The 26,832-nt window shown below is 37.0% G+C and overlaps 3 long non-coding RNA genes and 1 pseudogene across 6 annotated transcripts; 3 read left to right on the forward strand and 1 right to left on the reverse strand.

The window, feature by feature from the left end:
* LOC149048576 (uncharacterized) lies at positions 1-7,612 on the reverse strand. The gene is made up of 2 exons (XR_016184559.1): positions 7,523-7,612; positions 1-493 (listed from the first exon to the last, which is right to left on the reverse strand). It is a non-coding gene; the product is annotated as an uncharacterized LOC149048576 (long non-coding RNA).
* LOC149048577 (uncharacterized) lies at positions 5,627-26,797 on the forward strand. Of its 4 annotated transcripts, none has more exons than XR_016184556.1 (3): positions 5,639-6,117; positions 6,253-6,737; positions 25,618-26,797. It is a non-coding gene; the product is annotated as an uncharacterized LOC149048577 (long non-coding RNA). The 4 variants fall into 4 exon arrangements; XR_016184554.1 differs by lacking the exon at positions 25,618-26,797 and adding an exon at positions 8,757-9,090; XR_016184555.1 differs by lacking the exon at positions 25,618-26,797 and having other exon boundaries at positions 5,627-5,766; positions 6,253-8,405.
* On the forward strand, positions 13,285-17,819 carry LOC149048578 (uncharacterized). Its single transcript, XR_016184558.1, has 4 exons — positions 13,285-13,415; positions 16,559-16,647; positions 17,025-17,111; positions 17,683-17,819. It is a non-coding gene; the product is annotated as an uncharacterized LOC149048578 (long non-coding RNA).
* Positions 24,264-25,349, forward strand: LOC149048579 (uncharacterized; annotated as a pseudogene).
* Positions 26,798-26,832: the final 35 nt, after the last annotated feature.

The raw sequence follows: 26,832 nt of genomic DNA on the forward strand, positions 1-26,832 counted from the left end.
TGCCTCGTATACATTGTATTTCATTCAGGTCTTTTTTACAACAGAAAACATATCAACTAAAATATATACGAAACATTACATCAACCGTATTTCAGTTTATAATACCCACTTATGTCCTGCACCTGCTAGGAAACAGTCTTTCTTAATTTTTTTCTATATATTCAACACGTTTTAATGAAATCTGTCTCTTCTTAAGCACAGTTCCAAAGGGGACGTCGACCTCGAGAAGAGAGATGGGTTCTTGGGCTTTTTGACACACAGTATGACCCCGCTCGACCGTATTTACAGCTTGTGAGAAGGCGAGATGCGCGTACTCTTTTGACCATTATCCAAAGCCACGTACAACCAGGCTCTTTGGTTTATACTCATGAATGGGTGGCATACAGGCAAATGCATAGGGTCTTGGCTTTCAATCATCAAACGGTTAATCACTCGGTTAACTTTGTCGACCCAATAACCGGTGTCCACCCACAACAGGCAGAGAGCAATTGGTCTGCAGCAAAGGACAAATTTAAGAAGATGAAAAGGAACACAAATCCTAACTTCCTACAAGAATACCTCAAGGAATTCATGTGGAGAAGATGGCATGGTGAGCTTCACCCGAATGGCTGTTTTGGACGGTTGATAGAGGACATTGCAGAACAATATTCACTTTAAATACCCAGAGGTGGGGGTACTCCCATATACATGTATGTGCCGCGGGATAGGGTATGGTTTTGGCGGTTATCGTTTTGCCTCTGTTAGCATTGTGTTTCCGTTGTGATCTTTAGATAGGATATGTAAATTGTATCGGCTAAAATTGCAGCGTGTAAATGGCCAGCTAAACAAAAAGCAAATTCCGCTAAAATTGTCCACAAGCGATTTTATCGAGATTTGTGTTTTGCCGGGCGTGGTTAGCCCTTGTTTGGTTATTGTTTTTCCTTGAATAGGGTGTCATATTTCGTGTTTGGACAATTCTCGTTTGTTTCTTCCTTAAAGTGGGACAGGGTTCAAGACTCTTCGAGGCACACACTTATTCAAAATTTACGGGAGTACCCCCCTCCCCCGAAACGGGACAGTTCCTGTGACCTTAGTGCAACATTGGTGCAATTTAGTACTTTTTTCAATTTTAGACTCAGAAGCATATACGGTAAAAACCCGCTAATAGGAACCTAATTTTTTCAAAGCAAGGCTAAGAAGGTTATTATAAAATATGGTGCTTAACTGGAAAATTTGGCTACTCAGGTTCTTTAACAGGTTCTTGTTTTCAAATAGACTGCGAGCAGTCTCTTTTGTTGTGAAATCCCACTGAAACGAACGGGGAAAAAGCGGACGTGATCGACGAGCGATGAGGGGCGAGGCCGTGATCTGCGAGCAGCAGGGGCGCCAGTCACAGCGAAAAGAGATCGCAGCTTTGCCGCTCACCGCTCGTCGATCGCGCCCTCTGCTCGCAGTCTAGTTTTCAAAATAAATGAGTTTTTTGTCATTGGAGGGCGTGGCCTATTTTTGGTATTGTATGCATCATATGTTAAAAATCCAAGCATATATTTACCAAGTTTACAAAGCTATCCAAGATAAACAGAACAAAACGCAACATTAATACATGGAACTGTGTTGTTGCTTTGACTGAATTTCTCAAAAAAAAGAACCTGTTTCAAAGTTGTAGGCTAAAACAGGTTCTCGTGTAAAAGGAGTTTTAATGTACAATTTTTGTCTAACATTTTCAGTTAATCTATTTTTTTTTTAAAATCTAGGTTCTTAAAAAAGGGTTTTTTACTGTACCTGTAATAAATTCAAACATTGCAATAGTCTAGCACATTCGAGTTATTTTACGCGAGGTATTTTGAGCATTTGACGTCATTTTCCCTAATTCTCAACCAGGCTATAATTGGAACGAGATAAAGAAATGGCGACTGCAACTTCTCGGAAATAAAAATACAAATAAAAAAAAAGATTTTTGATGGTCGTAATGGATTGATATTTAGCAAGGTATTTTAGACATTCATATTTTACACGAAATTATAAAAAATGGATATGGATAGTTTGATCGTAGTAGCACTTTAAAAACATTACTTTCCCCCTACACTTCTGGAGTTGGAAGTCTACGAGAAGTTTACCCACTCTTTGTTTAGCAATTTATTAAAGCTTTGAATATCTATCATCTTGAGGCCTCCTTTATCGTAATCATTGATCATTTGTGTCCTTTTAAGTTTGTCCCCTTTGCTTTCCCAGAGAAAGTCATATAGCAGGGTATCGATTTCCTTAAGTGCACCCTGATGCGTTGGAAGAGAGGTTAAAACATGTACAATTTGGGATACTGCCAAAGCTTTTATTATCGTGATTTTACCTAGAAGAGTAAGTCTCCTAGCAGACCAGCTGCTTAGGATGTTTTTTACTCTCTCAATTTTCTCTGAAAAAATGGCATCACCAGAACACATCAGAACGCTTTAAAGGTAGTGCAAAATGCGATGGAAAATTTGGAGCTATGCGATGTTTGGAGAATTTTTAATCCAAATGGCAAGAGGATTATCTGGAGGCAAAGACAACTAGATATTCATTGCAGACTTGATTTTGTTTTAGTAAGTCAAACTACAGTACTTACCCGCTTATAAGAATCTGAGTTCTCAGTTCTCAATGTACTCGTAGGGTGTACTCATGTGAATTCTAATTCAAAACCAACATGTACATACTACTGTTTTTCATACATTATTTATATCAAATTTAGAGATTTTTATAGTTCATACATGTTTAAGTTCACTACTTTTGAGAGTCATGTCTTTTATCTTTGCCTGAAGATCTTTAAGGTTTATTTTCTAAAACAGGAACCTGTTACAAATTTAGGCTAAATAGGTTCTTATGTAAAGGGGGTCTAAATTGATATTTTTAGGCTAACAGGTTCGTGAATTCTAGGTTCTTATAAGCGGATTAGTACTGTATTTCCGATAGGTGGGTGCCGCGGAGTTCCCTTTTTAAGGATAAAAAAAATTGATACCGTTGTTAAGGCCCAAACCCCCAAAGAGACGCCCTATTCTAGGTAAAATAACAATAATGAAAAAAACAAACAAACAACGGCTGACCTCGCACTGCAAAAAGAAGTCTTTCTAAAATTGCTTTGCTTATGAGTTTAACTGCCTAGTTCAGTTTCAAAAGATCATTTACTTTTCGTTTAGCTGGGCAGTTACACACTGCAATTTTAGCTGATACAATTTAGGTGGATCCCATTACCGACATAAACTGGACAGTTAATATCGGTAACGTTGTACAAGTAATATAACGTTGAGGCCCTGTTAGAGCTATTAGAGCTAAGGAATAATAATTATTTAAGGTATGTTGGATTCAGGGCAGCATGACATCAGGGATAAAGCATAAGCCGGGTAGTTTTAGGAATAATGGAAATACGTTAAGGTACAACATTAGTTACACAAGAGCGACCAACTTTACAATGTATTTTTCCATTACCAAATCGGAACATATATCGAAAAAACCTCACACTCTTTCTTAGCCTATTCTCTTCTGAGCGATATGGTCGGTAAGTGATCTTATACTTGGCCGATACTTGACCAATACTTGGCCGATACTTGACCGACACTTGACCGACACTTGACCGATACTTGACCGATACTTGACCGATACTTGACCGATACTTGACCGTTACTTGACCGATACTTGACCGATACTTGACTGATCCTCGACCGATACTTGACCGATACTTGACTGATCCTCGACCGATACTTGACCGCTACTTGACCGATACTTGACCGATACTTGACCGCTACTTGATCGCTACTTGATCGCTACTTGACCGATACTTGACCGATACTTGACCGATACTTGACCGATACTTGACCGATACTTGACCGATACTTGACCGATACTTGACCGATACTTGACCGATACTTGACCGATACTTGACCGATACTTGACCGATACTTGACCGATACTTGACCGCTACTTGACCGCTACTTGACCGATACTTCACCGGCAGTTGATCGCTACATATCGGCCGATGCATCGGCCGATAGTCGGTCGATATATCGGTTGACCATCGGTCGACTATCGGTCGACAATCGGTCGACTATCGGTCGACTATCGACCGATAGTCGGTCGATTGTCGACCGATAGTCGACCGATAGTCGACCGATATATCGGTCGATTGTCGCCCGATATGACGACCGAGTCCACCTATAGTACACATGATCCACCGCGTGTCTCGAATGAAATATCAATGTGAGAACACCGATGAGTCAATCAAGAAATGGCTACTTACATAATCAAGAGAAGGCAGAGTCTAGCTTGTTCAGCGAGGTCGTTCAGCGATATTCCGGCGATGAAAAAGTCATCCGCTGACAAGCTCCGCTGACAAAAGTCATTTAGTCAGTTTGGGCGGACGACCAGAGACTGGAGCCATTCATGTATTTCACCGCAGACAGGAATGGCTCCAACTCATGCGTATATTAATTTTTTTTTTTCGTTCTGGCTAAATAATTCATACACTGAGATAAAAACTGAAAAAGCGATTTATTAGATTCTTATTATGTTGAAGTCTACAGTGTTTGCAAATGAAGTCCTCTTTTATTACTACAGGGCCATGTAGTTCCTAAGTTTTAAAATAATGCAGCAACTGCATCTCACGTTTGGAAAATCACGCAATGTTCCGTGACGCTGCGACCGATGTTTTTAATTTACAGTATGCTCTGCTGGAGAAATATGGCTTGGCCACAATCGAGGGAGTTTTTTTTCGTGGAAAAATGATTTTCTAGGTTATTGTTCACATGAAGGACAAATCCATTCATTGGGCTCTTCATCTGTTTAAAACTACTGTTCGCACAGCGCTGCTCACTAGTTTAGTTTTAAATTTTTTTTTCAAAAACTGTTTAAAAAATTATTAAAAAATCATTGAAAAAAAGTTATTAAACGTTTGAGTCGGAGTTATTCCTGTCAGCGGTGAAATACAGGAATGGCTCCAGTACTCTGGTTGTCCGCGTGAGCTGACTAAATGAATTTAGTCTGCAGAGCTAGTCAGCAGATGACCTTTTCATCGCCGGAATATCGCTGAACGACCTCGCTGAACAAGCTAGACTCTGCCTTCTCTTAATTATGTAAGTAGCCATTTCTTGATTGACTCATCGGTGTTCTCACATTGATATTTCATTTGAGACACGCGGTTAACCATACTCATCGGTGAAATTAGGAGATCCTCGCAGCTAAGAACACTACTGAAACGAGTAGTTGTAAATAGGACCTGAAAAAAATTCAGGCCCGTACGGGATTTGAACCCATGACCTCTGCGATACCGGTGCAGCGCTCTACCAATTGAGCTAACAAGCCAACTGGGAGCTGGTCAATGAATTGGGTACAAATAAGCATCCAAGTGAATGAGGATTTTAGATATATGAAAATTCGCATATTTGCGCTGCGGTGGAGAGATGAAATTAGGAGATCCTCACAGCTAAGAACACTACTGAAACGAGTAGTTGTAAATAGGACCTAAAAAAATTTTGTGTGTTTTCACATTGATATTTCATTGTTCCGCTTCGAGACACGCGGTTAACCATACTCACGAGTTAAGATATAAGTTATTAACTTTTACCATTTTTATCATCCAATCACAGGTCGGAGCCATTCCTGTATTTAGTCGCTTGTGCAAACCAATTAATGAGGAGGAGTCAAAAATACCTTCTGACATTACAATGTGCAACCAATGGCAAGTTGTTAGCAAGGAAAAGAAAAACCTTCAAAACACAAAAACAAAGGAACAATGAGGATGGGACACAGTCCGTTGCTAAGGTCTCCGATAATTCCATTACTGTTGCCGCCAAAAATTCGATTGATTACAGATTCGTAATCTTCTTTTGTCACAGTTCATTAATGCCTATTGTTCTGTGCGCATAACTTTCATCAATATTCTGTTACTCTTTCCTGTATAATTGCCTTTTGTTTATGTCGCTTGTATTAGTCTTTACCGCGGATTTTATTCATTCGGATCAACCGTTTAACTATTTTAACCGTCTAGCTATCTATACCGTCTCTGTCGATCGCTTTACGCCGCTTTACGTTGCTTTACGTCGCTTTACGTTGCTTTACGTCGCTTCATATCGTCTTTAATTTGGCAGTTGACCCAGATCTCGTGCGACGTTCGTAAGTGTCTTTTGTTTTTCTTTATTTTTGTTTTCTCGTTTGTTAATTTCTTTACCTTGAATTGTGACAACTATAACTTGTAGTCCATTTCTTGCAACCGGTTACGTATTTATTCCTGAACTTCGTTTCGTTTAGCCATTTTGGAAGTGAAGCTGGACATGTAACGAGCATTTCTAGCTACAACACTGATGTAGAACCCTATCAATTGGAGCTTCCTCAACAAAGACAAATATATGTGGTAAAAAGCTAGAAAAAGCCGTTGGCCATCGAGCAGTGGTCAAGTTATTCTGTAGGGCCACCTCAAAAGCTATGAAGGACAACCTCAAAGCTAGCCTGGAGCATTCGCCAGACCAAGTCGTTCTCTATGTCGCTTCCAATAACCTTAAATATAAAAACTGTTGCGAGATGTTGAATCGATCATAGACAAATCGAAAATTCATCCAACGTCACCTCCGCTATATCGAGGCTTACTTCCACAAGGGATGAATTCAATAGAGCAGTGAAAGATTCGAATAAACATCTAAAGAGCTACTGTCGTCAGAATGGATGGAAACTTATCCAGCATCTAAAGATCACAGAGAATGGCCTAATCAAGGGAGGACTGCATCTTAGTTATAAAGGTAATCACAACATTTTTAACAACTTTAACGCGCTCTCCGCAGATTTCCTGCGTGCTCAGTGTATCAAATCCAACAGTGAATCCCGTATACTGAATGAAAGCGGTAGAGAGGGTCCAACATAGGTTTGGCAGGATGCAGGATGAGGCTTAAAATCGAGGCGGGATGTGGAATACGAGATACTTTAAAGGCGAGATGCGGGATGAAGATAGGAAGGCGAGACCGGGACATACTCCAATTCGAATGCGGGATAGGGTATAGGGGACAGGTATAGGCGAGCTCATAAAAAGTATTTCTTTGCTTTAGAAACGGGCTTTATTAATGCTTCCTTGTAAATTGAGGTTGACATGCCTAAATGATTCAGTAGTACGTCCAGTTTTCCCTACATTAGCTACAAATGTTTACACGAAACACCATGGTATATTCATTTTTCTCGCCCTCGTAATTTTCTCTCACGAGTATGTCTGAGTGATCGTTTGTTTCCGTACGATATTATCGGTTTTTTGAGGATTTCTCTTAGCAATGGTTGTTGCTGTACGAAATGCCACTTTCTCATAAGGTTTTTATGTAAGGTTTGGAGATTTGGAACTGTTGGATAGTAATGTCGGTCAGCGCAGGAAAGGGCTTGAACTTTACTACAAATGATATATTTCTATTATTAAAATACGATGGAACTACAATTGAGAGGATTTTCCTACGATGAGAAAAGCGCAAATGTAGTCATGTGAAAAGACAAGGAGTATGAGTACATCTCAAGTGCGTGAAATAAACAACAATAAGGAGCTCACCATTCTTTGCTTATGAAATGTCAGCCGAAAGGAATGTTGAACAGTCGTGTACGGTGTGGAAACAGGCGCTCTAATAAGCATTATTTATAACTGAAATCATAATAATGATAATAATATTAATAACAAGTACAAAATTTATGGAGCGCCATTTCCATGTAGCCCGATGGCGCTCGCTTTATAATCAAAAAAGAAATAGTAAAATAAATCTGACCTACCTATGATGAACAAATATGTAAATACATGGTATCCAGTCGTTTCGTACCCATGGATCTTTCGTACCCAGACGATTTGTACCAGGCTTAGACGTTTCGTACGTACTTACGATTAGTTCGTACCCAACTCTCTGGTCGATTCGTACCCAACAAATTATGACACAAAATGTTTAAAACAAACATAGAAATTTATTTCATTTATCCTAGTAATCGCTAAAAAGCTAATTTCTAATCACAGAAACATCGAAAGTTATCTTTTAGTTAATACTCTTGAAAAATCGTGAACTAGTCGACCCATCCTAATATATTGCCTACCACCACGCAGCGCCTACGACTAAACGTACTTATTCTACATAGGAAGTAGAATGTGTGGGAACAGGCCCTCTAATCAGCATTATTTATAACTGAAACAAGAGTAATAATACTTATAATAATAATAATGACAATAATAATAATTACAAAGTTTATGTAACGCCATTTCCATTTAGCCCAATGGCGCTTTACAATAAGTAAAGAAATAGAAAACTAAATCTAACCTGCTTATGATGACCAAATATGTGAATACATGATTTGAGAATATCTCATGAAGCACTATTAAAAACATATGAACCTCTTGCGAGGGCCATATCTATTGCTCAGAAAAATAAAATAACAATATAATGCACAAAAAATGGTCTATTCAGGAAAACTCGCTGGGCACTAAGGTGGATAATTTCTAATTTTAAATACAGCTATTATCTATACCTTTTAGCAAGTTAAAAGTGGGGCATACAAATCTCCAACAAAACAGAGTTACGCTTAGTCTTTCGAGTCCCAATGAAGCCCAAAATCTTTGAAGTTACAAGGTTTCAATGATGCGAGAGGTCTGAAAACTAATTTTACATGCTGACTTGGCCTCTTGATCGAAATTTACATCCATATGTCGGATTGAACAGCTGTACTGTGGTAATGAGGTTAGCATCGTAGCAATCGTAATGTAGGCAGAATCTTTTCGTGAAGTCTCTTGGCTTTTTTTACAAAAGAAAAGTTGAAGCTCTTAACTCGGACAATGGGCTATTTTTGGTGGAAAAATCAGCATCTTTCCAAAGTGCCGGAGGGTTGTTCACGTCTTTGATCATGGAATCTTGTACTGCGCCGGTTGACTCTTGACTTGGGAAGCATTTTCAAGTAAAGATTTCATGCTGTTAGGGTTTTAGCTGGTGATGGGAAGGGTCGTAATAAAGCGGGGACGGCCTCACGAGGATGAAGACCTCGAAGAAAAAAGGATATCGAGTGAGTTCCCTCCTGTTTACAGTGTTTGTGGCCGAAGGCGAAGTCTGGGGAACATACGGACACTTGGTGAGCCAAAGGAGGCGAGTCATCTTATATTTGATATATCTTAAATTTATTCGTACAAACATTCTAATTCTTATGATAAAGCACAAGAGCTTATGTGTTGTTTCAACCTGCCCCCTCCTGCCCGGTAGACTCATGTGCATTTCACTGTCGTCCGTGCTAAGGGAGTAAGGAATTTAAAAACCTTACCCTCCCAGGGTGGTTAATTTAAAGCGGAGGTGTCAAGTGTTTCTATAGGGAATACAAGTGTCTTATTTTGAAGGTCAAGGAGTTGAAAGGTATTGAACTCGCTCTTGTGAAACAATAAAACATTCTTAAAGATGGGCAAGGAACGTGTTGCCATGATCTTAATAGTTATCACTGGCTTTACAGAAGTTTAAAGACCGCATTTAATAGCGGTGATACAAGTAGATTTGCTCTCACACTGCAGTGATGCACTCTGTATGAGAGTCATCTACATTGCTATTAAAGGTGACCATTTTGATGTAAGGCCATACACTGTACCTTCTTTTTTCGTCACCAATTTAACAAGTTTTAAAGTTTTTTAAAATAGTCAATTCAATTGCTTCTTAATGAGTAGAAAGTCATGTTCCTTGATCTTGCCTTCTACAAAACAAATAGGTCCACACTGCTTTTGTGTGTCTTGGACAATAATAATAATAATAATGATGATGATAATTAACATTTCTAGAGCACCAAAATTATAAAAATATTCTAAAGCACCTTACAAAATATTCTATAAAAATATTAAAAGAATTAAATGATGAAATATGAAAAATATGAAAAATATTAAAATGTTAAAACTATTGAAAATGTTAAAACAACTTAAAAATGACTACACTGACTGTTTTGAATTTCAAGCAGCAGTTTTTTCCACAGAAGTGGCTTGGAACGGCCAAAAGTGCGATCACCAAAGGTCTTGAAATTAGTTCTTGGGATCTTAAGAAGGCCAGGAACATAGGTGATAACCAGAAATGGAGTGTGGCTGCAGATATTCTTCTCAGTGAAGATACAATAATGCAAAATGTGATCAAACTTTGGAATCCTAAATAGTAATTGAGCAGCATCGTTAACCACCTTCTGGAGATTATCTGTCTGGTACTTGGGATGCCAAAGAGAAGAGAGTTACAGTAGTCCAAATGTGAAGTCACAAATGCATGAATAAGAGTCTTCGTGGACTCAGGACTAAGGAATTTCCTAATTTGGCAAATTAGATGAAATTGTGACAAGATGAAACTGCATGGTTACAGTTATTCTGTGCTATAGGTCTGCTTTGAGGGTATGCTGAATGGATGTTGATGGTTGCATCAGTGTGCTAAAGTTGACTGGTTTTCAAAGAAGTTGTTTGATAGCCTGGTTAACAACTAGACATTGCATTCTGAGTTTTCTAAGTAATTAAACCTTTTTAGCCATGTGGTCACATGGTTTGAAATGGGTAAACCAGAATCAAAAATGACTGCTCAAGTATGTGCTTCAGATGACATCTTATAGATGAAACTGCCTCTTCTATTGCTGAAACTTTCATTGTCACAGGTAAATCAGTGCTTTAAAGACTGTGGTATAAGAAATCGGTAACAAAGGAAATATAGTTTGTAATTAAGATTACAAACACCTCAAGCTGGAAAGACAAACTTTTGAGTGAATGATCTTTCAAGGTCACAACATGCAATATTCCAAAGACAACAAATGCTCTATGAACATAGAGTCATAGTATCCCTGGATAGCCTACCTCAAATTTTACTTGAATCCATGTCTGTAATTTTAATCTTCAAGATAAATCTATGGCATTTTCCTTCCCTTACTTCGCCCTTTTGGAAGACTTAAACAAGCTTTTTTGCCCAGCCTTTCAGTATTTTCTGTCGTGGCCAGAACCACAGCTACTTAATACCACCTTGAATTTGGCACTTGATCTTGAAAATTCCGGTGGAATTATTCAATTATTGATTTCAAGGCTGAGGCATGTGAGTCACTGATGGCGTCTCTGTGATTGGCTACCTCCAGTCTGAGGGGGACAAAAGGGGGACAAAAGTGTGAACTTATCTTTGTTGTTGGATTAACTTTGGCAGAATTCCAGCTGGATAAATATTTGATAAATTTAGTGGATTTATCAGGCAGAAAATATGGACACAATATCACATGGCAGCTAGTAAGCTGAATTGCAGAAAATTTAAAGTAATTTTGGAAAAAAGTTAACATTATGCATGATAAAATTTGCATCATAAAATCTATGTTTATTAGTATCAAATTTACTAATTAAGACTTATTTTATGTAAAACTGATATTTACTCATTAAAAATTGTTTATGACTCAATAAAACTAGGAATTGTCTTTTGTACCTGTCAATTCTTGCGAGCAGCCTTTGGAAGGTTTGAGTTTACCATGTTCTGTACTTTGGTTGGGGCTTGAGTGGTAGCTTTAACCTTGGCATTTAAAGCAGACACATGGAGGCTCTCCCAAAGGGGAATATAAAGAATAAAAAGGATCACTAGGCAAAGATATGTATGAACTTGTAAGTGTGGCAGAAGGGTTGCCACTTTCAGATGAGTTTATGGTATTAACTAAATGTCTTCATGATCTACCATTTGCTCCTTAATAGCCTCAATTCTCTAAGTAGGGAGATTGGGTGGGTGCATTAATTTCTCATCAGCATGTTTGGCCTGAATTAGAATTGCTTAAATGCTTGCTGGTTAACTTGAACCTTCTTTGCCTTTGCCTTTGTCTTTCCAGTCTCCCAGAGTAACCATGCAGTAGTTTAGTTCCTCTCCTAGAAGTCTATTCTGAGTAAACTTGCAATTAATGATTATAAAAGCTAACTATAATAGTTATCAGGAAAGTACAGACTAAATTACGAATAAAATTATTTAGAATTACAACATGCTTTAAAATCTACAAGTGTACAAACTAGTGAAAATTGAAATGTTTGAGTGAAAGTATGGTGGTCTTTGATGATATCTTTGGCAGCTAACAGTTCCATGATAAAATTGTAACACTGCAGAAACCACAGCACAGGGAATCACTTTCACATCATGACTTTTATGCTTTGGGCACTGAACCCAAACCAGAGAATTGATGCATCCATTTCAGTTCTGTGTAACTTAACATTATGAGGGTGGGGTGCAACAATTCCACAAAAACCTGGGGCAAGCAGTTATCCCTTTATCAGTCAACATTCTTGTTGCTAGTCAAACCAGGAGTTCTTGTCAGGGGGACAAAATCTGTGTTTCTTTTCTGAATCTCCAGCTTGGATAGAGTGGTGTAAGATGGCTATCAAGTTCTTTTTCATAGTGTAAACAGCTACATTTATCTCACTATCGGATGGATTTCAGGATGACATTGAGGTTGATTGTGTAATGGTTAGACCATGGTATCTCTGAATCTTCTTTACTTGTTTGTCTGAGGCGGCCACGCCCTCCAACTGGCTTTTTCATGAAAAAAACATTTGCCTCAAGGAAAATGTAGGGCATTAAATATACAGAACAAGCAGAAAGCAAAAAATTATTGATTGAATCACTAAAGTAATTTATAGCAGAGCAAACATTGCCAAACAATAAATCAACAACTATGTACCTACTGTCTTATACACGCAGTCAAACAGAAACTGTACAACAAAGTTGAAACATTTTTCAGAGAAATGTTCAGAACAATTGAAGTTGACCACATGTTAAATAATAGAGATAGTTGAGGAAAATGGGCTTAGATATACCAGCTTATATCCTTTTCTTTTAAAATCCCTTTCTTAATTCATCTGAACTCAATAGTCTGATAAAGCCAGGTTGAATCACGGATTGGTCGATCAATGTCAGATTCAAAGAAAGATGACCTTATTGATGTATCAGGTGTTTTATAATCATAGTAATAATGATAATAATAATAATGATAATTGTTGTTTGTACTAATTGACCAAAAGCACCTATCAAAGTTGCTAATACATATGTAAATTACATTTATTTATAAGTTTAATATTTGTTAATTCAGGAACAAACCGCAAATGTTTGAAAGCTAAAAGGAATGACTAAATGAAAATGTCTTAACTTTACTCTTAAGGAAACTTAAGCATGCTACAGTTCTTATTTGGTCTGGTAAATTGTTCCGGAGTGAGGGAGAAATGACTGAAAAAGTGCAATTTTCATAGGAGTCAAGATTATCCTCAGAGACCCAACAATTCCTTGTTGGTGGATTGGAGTGGAGTTTCCAAGGCATGTTGTTAATTAAGGAGTCTGCATCAACAACTTTATTCACAGGGGATATTTCTCTAGTTTGCCTTTCTTTTCTTTTTTTAATGGTTTAGGACTTTTTACTGGTCATCTCAGAGGACAATCACTACCACAAGAGAAAAGTCTCAGCAAGTTAGTTGTCAGGTTGATTGTAGCTTGCTAGAAATCTATCTCATGAGCTCCCTTTTTAGACATGTGCCTCGCATAAAACTATACATAAATATACCTATGGGAAGTCTGTGATCTGATTTTTCTGTTGTACAGTGCTTGATACGTAGAAGTAGAGCACAATATGTATGAGATAGGGAAAAAAACAGAGACTATACTTTCATCCCTACAAGCCTGTTTTGTGATTACTCACTCATCAGAGGATTTTATTGTGAAGAATATTCATAACCATCATTTATATAATTTACAAACTTGCATAAAGGCATGGCAGGAAATTTCAATGCTTTGTCCAATTATTACACAGTAATTGTTTGTTTCTGTGGTAGCATGAGGACATGTGTTCATTACGTTTATTGAGTGATGATAATTCAGGTGGGTGGATGATAAGTAATTTTTCTTTGAGGCAGAGGTTGCATCTTTTGCTTGCATTGTTTTAGGGTGATCTTGATTAAAGGATGTGCCATAAAATAAAGTGGTCAATGTTATTTTCTTTAAGGGTCCAGATATGTTTGCTGAGTTCAGTAGAGTTTCTGTGTTGTGTGTGTTGGAATTATGTGGTGTGGTTTCTGTATCTAGTCTTGAAGTCGTTTTCTGTAAGTCCAATGTACGTTTTGGTGGTGCTGTTGTCCTTAAGTGTGACAGTGGCTTGGTAGATTAGTGATGACAGGAGGCAGTTTCCGTTAAGTGAGCATGTGTTCTTCTGTTGGCAGCTGCAAGTTCTGGTGTCTTTTGTGTTGTTGTTATTTGCGGTGTCATTGAAGGGTTTGGATGAATTTAAAATGCATTTTTTGTGGTTGTTGATGGTCTGTTTAGTGTTATTCATGCAGCTGTAGCAGATTTTGATTGTGTTAGATTAAAGATTCTTTTTAGTTTGTGGTCTTTTCGGAAGTTCTTGTCTTCTATGGTGAGGAATCTGTGTCTGTGGACTGGTATCCGCATTTGTTGAGTGCTTTTTGATATGGAGCCGCCCCTTCATATCAAAAAGCACTTGATGAATGCTTTTTGATATTGAGGGGCGGCTCCATATCAATAAGCACTCAAAGAATGCAGATACTGGTACACTCTACACTACAAACTACCCACAACTAACAACAAAAAAGCTGACAACGGGACAACATACTGTGGTATAACCCCCCCCCATTCAGCAAAATTGTCAGCACCAATATTGGACACCAATTCTTTGCCGTAGTAGACAAGCATTTCCTGAAAGACCACAAACTCAGAAGAATCTTTAATCATAACAAATCAAAATCAGTTACAGCTGCATGAATAACACTTAACAGATCATCGACAACCACAACAAATGCATTGTAAATTCATCCAAACACATCAATAACACCATAGATAACACCAACACAAAAGACACCAAAACTTGCAGGTGCCGACAGAAGATCACATGTCCACTTAACAGAAACTGCCTCCAGTCATCACCAACCTACCAAGCCACTGTTGCACGTGAGGACAACACCACCACTGAGACATACATCAGACTTACAGAAAATGACTTCAAGACTAGATACAGAAACCACACTGCATTGTTCTAACACACAAAACACAGAAACTCTACCGAACTCAGCAAACATATCTGGACCCTTAAAGAAAATATCATTGATCACTTTATTTCATGGCGCATCCCTTCATGAAGATCACCCTACAACAGCGCAAGCAAAAGATGCAACCTCTGCCTCAAAGAAAAATTACTTATCATCCACCCACCTGTCTACTGTGTAACAATTGAACAGAGAATTGAAATTTATCATGACGCCTATTTGCAGATTTGAATAATAGGCGTGGATATGCATATTATATATATATTCCTTGTGGTTTACTTTGGCATTTATGGGAATAATAGAAATTCAGAGGATTAAAAGATGGCGAAGAAAGGAGATTATACACTAACATCTGGGCTTCATAACACATTTTAGAGGTGACCTAAATAGTTAAGGCAAAGTATGCCTCCTTAAGGAAAATGTTTGAATTTGGAAGCAAAATTTTTATTACATGAGGGCTCAAGGCTGTTCATAGCATTATGCAACTGTGTGGCATTGCATACTAGCAGCTGTTTCTTAAAATAGGAGAAACCTTGTCCCTGCAGGGCTGGGGAGTTGTGTTGAACTTCTTAGTTCTGGAGTTCATAACTCCAACAGCAGTCAGAGCACGGAATTTTGTAGACAACATTGCATTGTAGATCTAAGGGCTACCTGAACTTAGGTGATGGAAATTTTTTCACACCCTCCCCTGTATATATTTCCATTCACGCGCTTATATTTTTTACATTCGTTAAAGGCCATAGTATAATAGCCGAAAGCTCATATTTTAAAACCTTTTTAACCAGAGAACGTTTTTTTACCTTTGCCACTTTGTCAGTGGTCTCAATCTGCCCGCAACAATATTAGTTGGAGTTATATAGGAGAAACTGGCAGATGCTTCAAAACCCAAAGAAAGGAACATCAACGAAATCTTAAAAACTATACGAGTGGCTCAAACATTGCCAACCATGCGTGGAAAAACAATCACGCGATTGACTTTGAGGGTGCTACGGTGATAGACAAAGGCAATTACCGCGTTCGAAAAACACTAGAATCTTGGCATACCGCAAAAACTGTCGGCGCAGACAATAACTCTAAACTGTTACCAAGACAATATTCTATCTTATTGTAATTTGATTTTGTTCTATTGTCCATTTTTTAGCTTTTCACACTTCTATTGTATTTTTTAGTTTTTAATTTTTTCACACCCTCCCCTGTATACATTTCCATTCACGCGCTTATATTTTTTACATTCGTTAAAGGCTATAGTATAATAGCCGAAAGCTCATATTTTAAAACCTTTTTAACCAGAGAACGTTTTTTTACCTTTGCCACTATGTCATATCCTGGTTACAGTTCAATTTTTTTTAACTTTATATACTGTTGTACATTACAAGTTTAAAATACAAAATACTTAGAACACTGAGGAATAGTTCAAATGAAGAGCCAGGAGGCTAAATAGCCGCTAAGTTTGGATTAGGATTTTGCGACTGGGCAATATTTATTGGTCAGCATATGGGGTACCATGCTCAGAAAAGCAGACTTTGTTTTTGATTAAAACTTTTCCATTTCTGCTAGGGTGGGCACTGGCACTTCTGGTTTCAGAGTGGAACTTTCAGTGATGACTTCGATGTTCCCTTGTTGAGATTCTCTATTGTTTTGTCAAGGTCAGGTTTATTTTCTTTGCAATTGTTTGTTCTCCAGAGTTATTGCACACTCAAGGTTTACATAAATGTTTTCGGAGTATATCTGGTGTTGTATCCATGAATAATGCTTGCATATTGAAAATGATTTTGGAGTATATTAACTTAAGCAGGCCTTTCTGCCATAGATGCAAAAACTTTAAAGCATTGTGTTAATACAAATTATTTACTGTTAGAATATCTAGAATGTTGAGCAGATGGAGGGTGCTATCTGTTTGTTTATGCAATGTACCAATAACAGTGTGGCAAAACTTCCTCATGTTTGTTCTAAAGTGATCAATTAATAATTGCCAAGAAGATGCACATGTAAAATGCATCTTCTGCTCTTCTTTGTCAACCAGTGTTTAGTTGGCATTGTGGCTGTCACTTGGGATTGAGATTGGCAGAGTACTCCATGATAAATCACAACTATTCTCTTGAGGGAAATGGTAAGTGAGTTGGCACAACTCTTGCATCTCCAGCGTCTGAACAAGTCATGTAAAACACCATCTTTCTTTTGTTGTATTGTGAACCAATAATTACCTGGTGAGTAACTAGTTGATAAAGGATTATGTTAAGTAGGAAGACAGTATTGAAAGGAAAAATGGCAATTTGCAAATCCTGGAAGGTTTCTCTCAAAAACTAACAGAACCCCCTATAAAGGTCTTTTATAAGTGAATAGCAATTGAAATAAAATATTCTGATGGATGTGGTCTTTTGGCTGGGTTGACTGAATTTGTGTGGAAGCTGAATCCATGATTTACCACATTGGTTTACATCAGTAGCAGTCTTATGAACCTTCAATAAAATTTCGCCTAAAAGAAGCTTGGAAAATTTGACTTCAGATGATTTGAGGTCATTGAAGCTATGTTTCTATGCATCATGACTGCCTAACTGCTGGAAAAATTGCCACCTCCCATGAGGGGTATATTCAGTGCCTAAGAAGCATCCTTTGGGACATGTAGATTTATTGAATTTTGGATCAAAAACCATAATTGAAATTTGAAGTTTTTCCAATAGGAGCTGTCAAAGAAGTACACATTGCTCGCATAAAATGCTTTCAAGTTGGAGTCCAATGTTTTATAAACAGTTACAAATGTAAAAACGATGATAAAAGTGCCTTTGTTCATTCATTAATCTTCTCTAAGTTTGGACCATAACACTTGATGACAATTCTTTTGTTAAATTTTCCTTACATTGTGATTTTGAAGATATCTCTTCCTTGCCCATTTTTTGATGTATGGAGACCATGACTATGCATGATTGTATAAGTATATTAATAGAATCACCCTCATAAAATTGTGAAGATCCTCATCACTATTCAAAGCTTATGTAATGCTTGCCAATGAAGCAAAGTATTTTCAACTACAAGGGGTTATTTGAAATGTGCAGTAGTACATCATCATAGAATTATGTACTTTTGTTCTATGCCACTATCCAGTTTTTTTTTTTTTACTGTGGACAGTTTGTTCTGACTGGTTTCCAAAATTGAACTTTACTTAAGTTTGCTCTTGGCTTTGTAATTGACAGGAGAATCTTATTAAAGTAATAAAATATACAGGGCATCACAATGCTTGTGTGATCAGACTGTTGTTAGGATACTTTGATATTTGCACAATAACCAACAACCAATTTCTTAAGTGTTTGTGAGTGCATGGAAAAACATTTTCTGCTTTCCCCAAAGTTCATTAATGTAGTGAGAAACTTAAAAGTTTTACCTTTGCTTTGCTTATTCAGTTTGCACAAGTGTTTCACCTGAGGAGATCACAAGTAAACATTTCTTCTTTTGCTTCAGGGTATAACTAAGTTAATGAAAATCTGTGGACTCTATACTTGTTGTGTAGCAAAACAAAGGTTAATTATAAAAGTGAAATAAGGGTGCGTTTGATCAAAAGGGTATTCTTTATCGATCATCAAGTCATTTAGATTGTGTTAAAAAATAAATCAGTTAGGGAAAAAGTTATTCTAAAGATATAATAAAGTAAGAATAAGAATTAAAGAAAAATTATCAGTAACTGCTACATTACATGAGTACTAAAAAAATGGCTTGAGAATTGAGGTTACCAATTTCTAGCAGTTTGAGCTTTTTATAGTAGTAAACACTCAAGTTAACCTGATCCAGTTCTGATCAGTGTGTATGTATCAGAATGTAAACAGTTTCATTTCGAATCACTCATGATGATTTGATTGTGTGCAGAGCATGTCAAGTTATAGGAATTAGCTATGACAAAGATGAAAATTCATCTGAAAACCAAAAATGCTTCAACAGACTATGGTTCATTGTCATGTTATGGAAGCATCTGTCAATAATTTGAGATCTTTCAAAACACACTCACAAACTTCAAGTCTGGCAACAACCCAAATATTTTATTTACATTATAACATTGTTTATTTGACAATAGAAAATCAAAGTCAATAAGAAGTTAACTATAAAAGTTTTGAAACAAAACAAACAGAGTTTTATTAGATACTATTAGTGCATGCCTGTTCAGCCATCCTTCTGTTACAGAGATAACTATCAATAGCTTTACGGCAATCCACAGCAGTTCCTGTTGTGTCAACATCAATGGAAGAATTTGAATACAATTGGTTTGATCTTTTTCATTTAACTGGATCTAAGGTAAGCTTCTACCCTGCCCTACTTGTATTTGGTCCATCTAATTCCTGTGGTAAAAAGAAAAGCCACACAATATGTAGGGCAAAATTCTTATTGAAGGTTGACTTTAAATGCAGTGAAGGAGGGTATCCTCCGAAGTTTCCTCCTCTGATGGAGCACAGTTTGGTGGTGAAGTTCTCATCATTAAATTTTATTTAAGGACACTGGAATGTCAGCAGCATCTTGCAGCACTGAACAAACTAATGCAAAGGTGTATGTTTAATTAGTTCCATTGGTTTTAATCATGTGTGGCCAAACTTGACTTGACCTATAAATTTTTCATATTTTTTTTTGTGTGTATTAACTTGGGCTGTGTTGAATATTGAAATAAACTACCACGTCTCTTTTTGGATCATACATGTATGTGTAGAAATAATTGTGTAATCAAGTTTAATGTTATGTTGGTGGAAATTAAGTGACACTTTGTTTAGATATTGCACCATGATGGAAGAAAGGTTTTATAACTTACATCTAATTCTAAAGAAATTGTTTGAGTTCTGGACTAATTTTTCCACTAGCAACATTTTGCTTAACGGCCTTCATGACATCACTTGAGCAAATCTCACCCTTCATTATCAACAGCTGACTTTGAAAGTCCTCAATAACAAAACCTGAGGTCACAATCTCAAACTCACTTAGGAATGTAAGAATCGCTGATATTCCTCTTTTTGATGCAATAAGCAATGCTGTTGGGGTCCCTTTCTCTCAGGCACACCATGTGGACAAATTTGTGTTTAAACACTCTCCACCACTGTAAGCTCTTTTTGGCATTGCATTTGTTTTCCACATACTAAGCCAGCTTAACATGCTTTGCCTCTCTACCCTGCATTGAATTGAGGCCTAATCCACAGCAAAGCCTCAGATGTTAAACTTCCTGTCTAGATGTTAACCTTCGTGTCCAACTGTCCTCACAGTAGAAGTGACACCATTAAGCAACAAACAGTTGGCATTGAAAAATTGTTGGCATGAGGTCTTTAGCTCTTCCACTTGCTCAATGTGCACCTCGACTGTTGAGTAAATAGAAACTGTCTCTCAATTTGATGACAACAAATGCCAGTGTGAAGTTTCACAACTGACCCCTTTGAAAGAGAGTTGATCTTCAGAAGTTCCTATATCAAAGAGGCAAAGTGCCAACAAAAATACTTTGATTCAAGCCTTGTGAAGCCATATGAGAATGTAATACCTTTCTATTGCTTCTCGCTGAACCACCGAAGAAAGGCCTTGTGTATTCTCCCACACTTAACCTTGTCTTTCAGGCACTTCAAAACTGCAAGCAGAACTCTGTTCAACAGGTTGAGAAAGCTAAGTATGCAGTGACTGTCATCCTTGCCAAATGGCGACCATCTGCCCCCACTGCCACATACAGTACTCCTCACTCAACCTAACCAAAAGATCACATCCATCAGAATATTTTATTTCAATCACTATCTACTTACAAAAGACCTTTATAAGGAGTTCTGTTATTTTTGAGGGAAACTTTTCAGGATTTGCAAAATTGACATTTTTTCTTTTAATACGGTCTTCTCACTTAACATAATCCTTTATCAACCCATTAACTAGCCAGGTACTGAGAGGTTCACAATACAATGAAAGAAAGATGGTATTTTACATGACTTATCCAGGCACTGGGGATGAAGAGTTGTGCCAACTTACCTTCCATTTCCCTTCAGAGAATAATGGTGATTAACCTTAGAATACTCTGTCAATCTCAATCCCAAGTGACAACCACATTGCCAACTAAACACTGGTTGATAAAGAAGTGTAGAGGATGCATTTTACATGTGCATCTTCTTAGCAATTATTGACTGCTCACTTTAGAACAAACGTGAGGGAGTTTTACCCCACTGTTATTGATACATTTCATAACCAAACAGATACAACCTTCATCTGCTTAACACTCCAGAAATTCAAACAGTAAATGTGTATCAACACAATGCTTTAAAGGCTTTTTATCTACAGCACAAAGGCCCACTTAAGTGGATCCCTTCCAAAACCATTTTCAGTATGCAGGTTGAATGCAATACTAGATATGCTTCCCAACAAAATTTGTGTAAAACTTTAGTGTGCAACAACTCTGGAAACTTGTAAACTTTAAATTTGTAATGTATGACATTGTATACAATGAATTTAAAAAATGGTCACTGAGTTACTAGGAACTGAGACTAACAATTTCAAACCTTGAATACAACTGCCGGTCAGAAAAAGGAAACAAAAATATGCTACATGCAATTTAGGCAGCTATCTATAAAATTTAGTTGGTTAAAATAACTAAGTGAAAAATAACTTTGTAAAAGTGAACAAAGAGAAGTAGATGCTGTGTGCCATACACTGTCAGTCATGTATATGCCCTTTGCAGATTTAAGAGATGGATATAGTTGTGCTATTGATAAACAAATTTGATGAAAAGTTTTTGCATCCATGACACAAAGGCCTGCCTCAGTGGATTCAGTAGTATTCATGGATACAACAGATGTGCTTCCTGACAAAATTTATGAAAACTTTAAGTGTGCAATAACTCTGGAAAACAAGCAGTTGTCTATTTAGGAACTAATCTCTATGACAAAATCCTTCTAAACTCATTATAACTTAAAATCTTCAATTTCTCTTGGTAATACTCTGAAGTATAGTTCTTTTCTCCCTCATTTGTTTAATTTAAGCTACTTAAGTGAACTGGAAGCTGACTTGAAAACTTAGCAGCTAATTAGCCTCCTGGCTCTTCATTTGTACTATTTCTCAGTTTTGTAAGTAATTTAGTATTTTCAATTTGTAACATATGACAATGCATAAAGTATTACACATCATGAATTTTAAAAAATGGTCACTGAGTCACTAGGAACTGAGACCAAGAATTTCAAACCTTAAATTCAACTACCAGTCAGAAAAAGAAAACAAGAATTTGCTTCATACACAATTTAGGCAGCTACCTATAAAAGTTAGTAAATTAAAATAACTAAGTGAAAAAAACTGACCTTGATGAAATGGTAGAGAATCCTAATAAGGGACTTCAGGTTCCAGAGAACTACTTGGAAGTCTTTACTGAAAGTCCCACCACAAAACCAGAAGTGCCAGGGCTTACACAAGCAGAAATAGTCTTATTTTACCATAGCAAATGCAAAGCAAATGCAAAGCAAAGCCTGTTTTGCTGAGCATGGTACCTCTGTTTTCTGACCATTACTTGTTGCCCAGTTGCAAAATACCAATTCGCATCTTATCAACATTTTGGGGCCAGACCAGCCCTTCTGTGTTGCATTACAAGAGTGGGTAGCTTTTTTCGAAATGGCATGGCAAAAGTCTGCAAAGGCTTCTGGGTTCTGCCTTATTGGGATTTCAGTCTAGATATTAGCTTTTTGTTGATATATGATAAAGGCAATTGAAACTTGCATAGCTGGAAAAAATGGCATGACAGGATGCAAAAATGCAGAGCCAAGTAATAGTGGTGACAGAAACGGGAAAGTCATTGTAGCTGTTCCACTTGATGTTAAATTGCATGTTTAAAGATATTCTTTTCTATTTTTGGGAACTTCTCATTTGATACCCTGGTATGTTTGCACATACATATAGGGTAAGACCTTGCTCCTCGTTGATTGACTGTTTCAGTATAATTTAAGCCCAATGTTGAGTTGATGTTGTTATTGGCTATATTGAATTGGTTGAAAAGTTTTAGATGGTATTTTCATGTGTTTGCAAATAATTGAATTTACTGAGAGGTGGAGTTGTTACGACATGTTAACATGAAATGCAATAAGACATTTTATTGATATGTAAAAGTTTTCATCTGATTATCTACTGGCATGTCTTTGTATCATATTTCAACCCAACCATTTTCCTCAACATATAAACACTATTACAGATTAATTGGTCAGGGAAATGGAAAACTTGTGGCATATACACCATGTTTGAAATGCCATGACCAAAGTAAGCTAACAGGATATAGGAGGATGTATGTGGGAATAGGCCCTCTTGTCTGTATCAATAATTTGCTAATCACTCCTGTTGGCAATGTTTTGATGAGGTTGGGCTATCAAGGCAAAGGAACTGAGGATTTTAGTAGGCAGTGACTTTTTTTCAAACCAGGAAACTATCATTGTGAAAGCCATACTTGTGCCAGGTAACTCATTCTTATTCTGATAAACAAGTTTTGAGAAAGATACAATATTTTACAACAAAAACTCGATGTATAGGTTGTGCAAACACCTTTTATTTGACTATACTTTTATAGCCAATACCATTCCCTTCAAATGGTAAAATGTTAGGAGGATCAGAGAAAAAATAATGTGCCATAGATCTGCAAGATTTGATGTAATTATTTTAATTACAAGAATAATAACTGATACTAGGAGATCTAATAATATTAAAAAAATAATAAAATCTGGTTGAAAAATTAGAATTCAGCACAGGCTGGATAAACAAGGTTCTTAGAAAAACAAATGTGTACTAATAAAAAAGCTAAGCAAACTTTTTTAACAACACCTGTCTGTACCTATATGGCATGTAGTAAAGTCTTTTGAAGTAGTCATAATCCCAGTTTCATATGTTGAAAACAAATGCACATGCAGATTTCCTGTAAACCTATAGTTTAAGCCTGTGATGACTTTGAAATTTTGATGCACACCTCAAAAGGAGAACAAATAAATTTCATGTTTCTATTTATCCAGTTTAGGTTAATGAGGTAAAATTGAGTCAAACATTCAAGACATACAGTGACAGGTTCAAGAAATTTTCGCAACTAATTTTAAAGGTTAGCCTACGTGGAACAATCACCTTGAACTGATGATGCTCAACAGAACTCTCCATGATAAGAGGGCAGGCTTTCCTTTCTTCATTTAAAGAAATAATGATTTTATCAACTTTCCACAAGCTCAGTGGAAAGTGAGAGTGAATGAGACTGATAGTGTCTTAATTTGTTACTTAAATAAATATCCAGATCCAGGATGAAAAGTCAGACATGGTCAGCAACGAGGCAGTTCTTTTGGATCACAATTATTGTCAGCGTCTTCTAAACAATGACAAGGGAACTCAAACAGACTTTCCTTTTGAAGATTTACAGGTTTTAAACAGTGAAATTAATACTTTGAAGGAGGAAAAAGCAAATCTTAAGGCAAAGTTGACAAACAGCAAGCAGCTGAAAAGAGAGCTATTTGTGGATGATGTTTTCAAAGATGACGAGTCATTCAAATTTTACACAGGGATACCTAGCCTGGCTTGCTTAACAATGATATTTAATTTGTTAAAGCCCTTTGCAGAAAAACTTAAGTACTAGGACAAAAACAAAGAGAAGGAAGTTACGTATCAAAAAGATTCAAGCAAAAAAAAGCCTGGAAAGCAAAGATTATTGACCATTATGTAAGAGTTCATCTTAACTTTGGTGAGACTCAGACTTGGGCTTTTAAGCAGACATCTTTCAGATATATTTGGAGTATCAGAGGGAACAGTTAGCAAAGTCTTTACAACTTGGGTTTGTTTTCTGTCTACAGTTTTTCGTGACATTCTCCTTAAATGGCCTTGTAAGGAAGACATTAAGAAAACTTTACCACGGTCTTTTTGTAAGTTTCCTAGCACAAGAACAATAACAGACTGTACTGAGACATTTTTACAAAAGCCAACATCCCCTAGTGCCCAGAGGGCCACCTGGAGTAACTATAAACAGCACAACACAATGAAAGCACTAGTGGGAATCTCACCTACAGGTTATTTCACCTTTGTTTCTAAACTATGGACTGGAAATGTCAGCGATAGATATATTACTGAAAAAAGTGGTCTATTAGACAAACTTGAAGAGGGGGATTCTGTTATGGCAGACAAAGGCTTCAACATCAGGGATCTGCTTACAAGAAAGAAAGTAGCACTTAATATCCCACCACTTTGCAAAGGTAACTCACCCTTTAAAGTTTAGTGGTTTAGTTAGATAAAGGGAGTTTCAGAGGGAAAGGATGAGAGAAGGTATGGAAAAAGCAAACAGATGGTCCCCTTAGGCTGGTAAAAAATCTGATATAGCAACATACCTATATCTAATTGGTAGTAACAATGAAGTTGAAGTTACTTAACAGGTACAAATTCTTATCAGTATTTTTATTAATGGTTAAGGCAAGCTGCTCATCAGGGAGATACATGTAACCATTACTTTAACTCAATCTAACAAATATGTTTATAAAGGCTGCAGTTCCCATCATATGTGATCTCTTTTCTAGGTGCTTTGATATTTAACATAAACAGCTTTGACTGAAAAACAGCAAGTACTTCTCTATCAGTAGCTTCTCAAGTTAGCATTTACTTAATTTGAAATCTCTTTTTTTACTCAGGAAAGCAACTGTCTAAGAAGGCAGTAAAATCTACCTGTGCCATTGCCAGTGTTTGGATCCATGTAGAACATGCCATTGGATGACTAAAGGACTTTAGAATTCTACAAGGGAACTTTCTTGTTCCAATGCTGCCCATTGCTGACAACATTTTTAGTGTGTGTGCTGCTCTGTGCAATTTGCTACCACCCCTGGCTAAATAACTACTGCTGCCTTGTGAGCTGAGAAGCACAATAAGTTTGTAACTTTGAACAATTACCAGTCAGTTTATGTTAATGGTTAATAACACATATCAAAAATCTTCTTTAGACCCACTGAGGAATTATCCAGCATTGAGCATCAGCATTCACCACCAATGATAGTCCCTTATAATGATTTAAGTATGTCATGGTGAAAGAGTTCCTGAATTATGTACTTTAAGAAAAAGTTTCTCAGGTTCTCAAGCATTTCGTCCCACAACTCACTGTCAAACTTGACATTGACAATCAATATTCCTTTGAAGGTATAAATAACTAGATCACAGCAATGAATCCCTGTTATTCCCATCAGACCCTGAATTTGATAGTTCCATTTTGTTTCTTTTTTTAGTATATATTTGTCACCAACAAACACGAGCTTCTCCTCAGCTGCAACCTGTGGAGGGAGATTTCTTTTTGCATACATGCTCTTAATTTCAATTAACTTCTTCTGACAGCACTCACAAATCCTGACACCATCAGGACTGGCTCCCAAGAAGGGCCATAGTGTGTTTACTATTAGTCTACTGTTTTTTATTGACAACTTCTCATGGTTTCTCTTTTGTTTTTTAATGTAGAGATCAAGTGCTTTCTTTTCCTTTTCATGACCCCATGTTAACTGTTTTGGCATTGCATCTTCAGCAATTGGACAGTAATTCATAAGATGCTTCACAGTGTTTCTCTTGTCTGTGCTCTCTCTGAGGTGGCACACGGTGTAAAATGAGGAAGCTGTAATTCTTCCTGCCCTTTGATCAAACCAAAATTGGGACTGGGATTGATTGACAGTCTTTTTGTTGATCATTTCTGCTTGCTCTTCATTAAATGAAATAGACTCAAGGAACTCAGTTGCAAGTTCTGTAGAGACTGTAGGTGTCACTTTTTCAATATTAACAGAAACAAACACTTTAGCATAATCACTCATTGAATAAACATCAACACTTTGAACACTTTCTTGTTTACTGACATTTAAATCATCACTTAT

Source organism: Pocillopora damicornis, chromosome 3 (genome assembly GCF_964200805.1).
Source record: "Pocillopora damicornis chromosome 3, jaPocDami1.2, whole genome shotgun sequence".
In the NCBI taxonomy this organism is placed as follows: Eukaryota; Metazoa; Cnidaria; class Anthozoa; order Scleractinia; family Pocilloporidae; genus Pocillopora; species Pocillopora damicornis.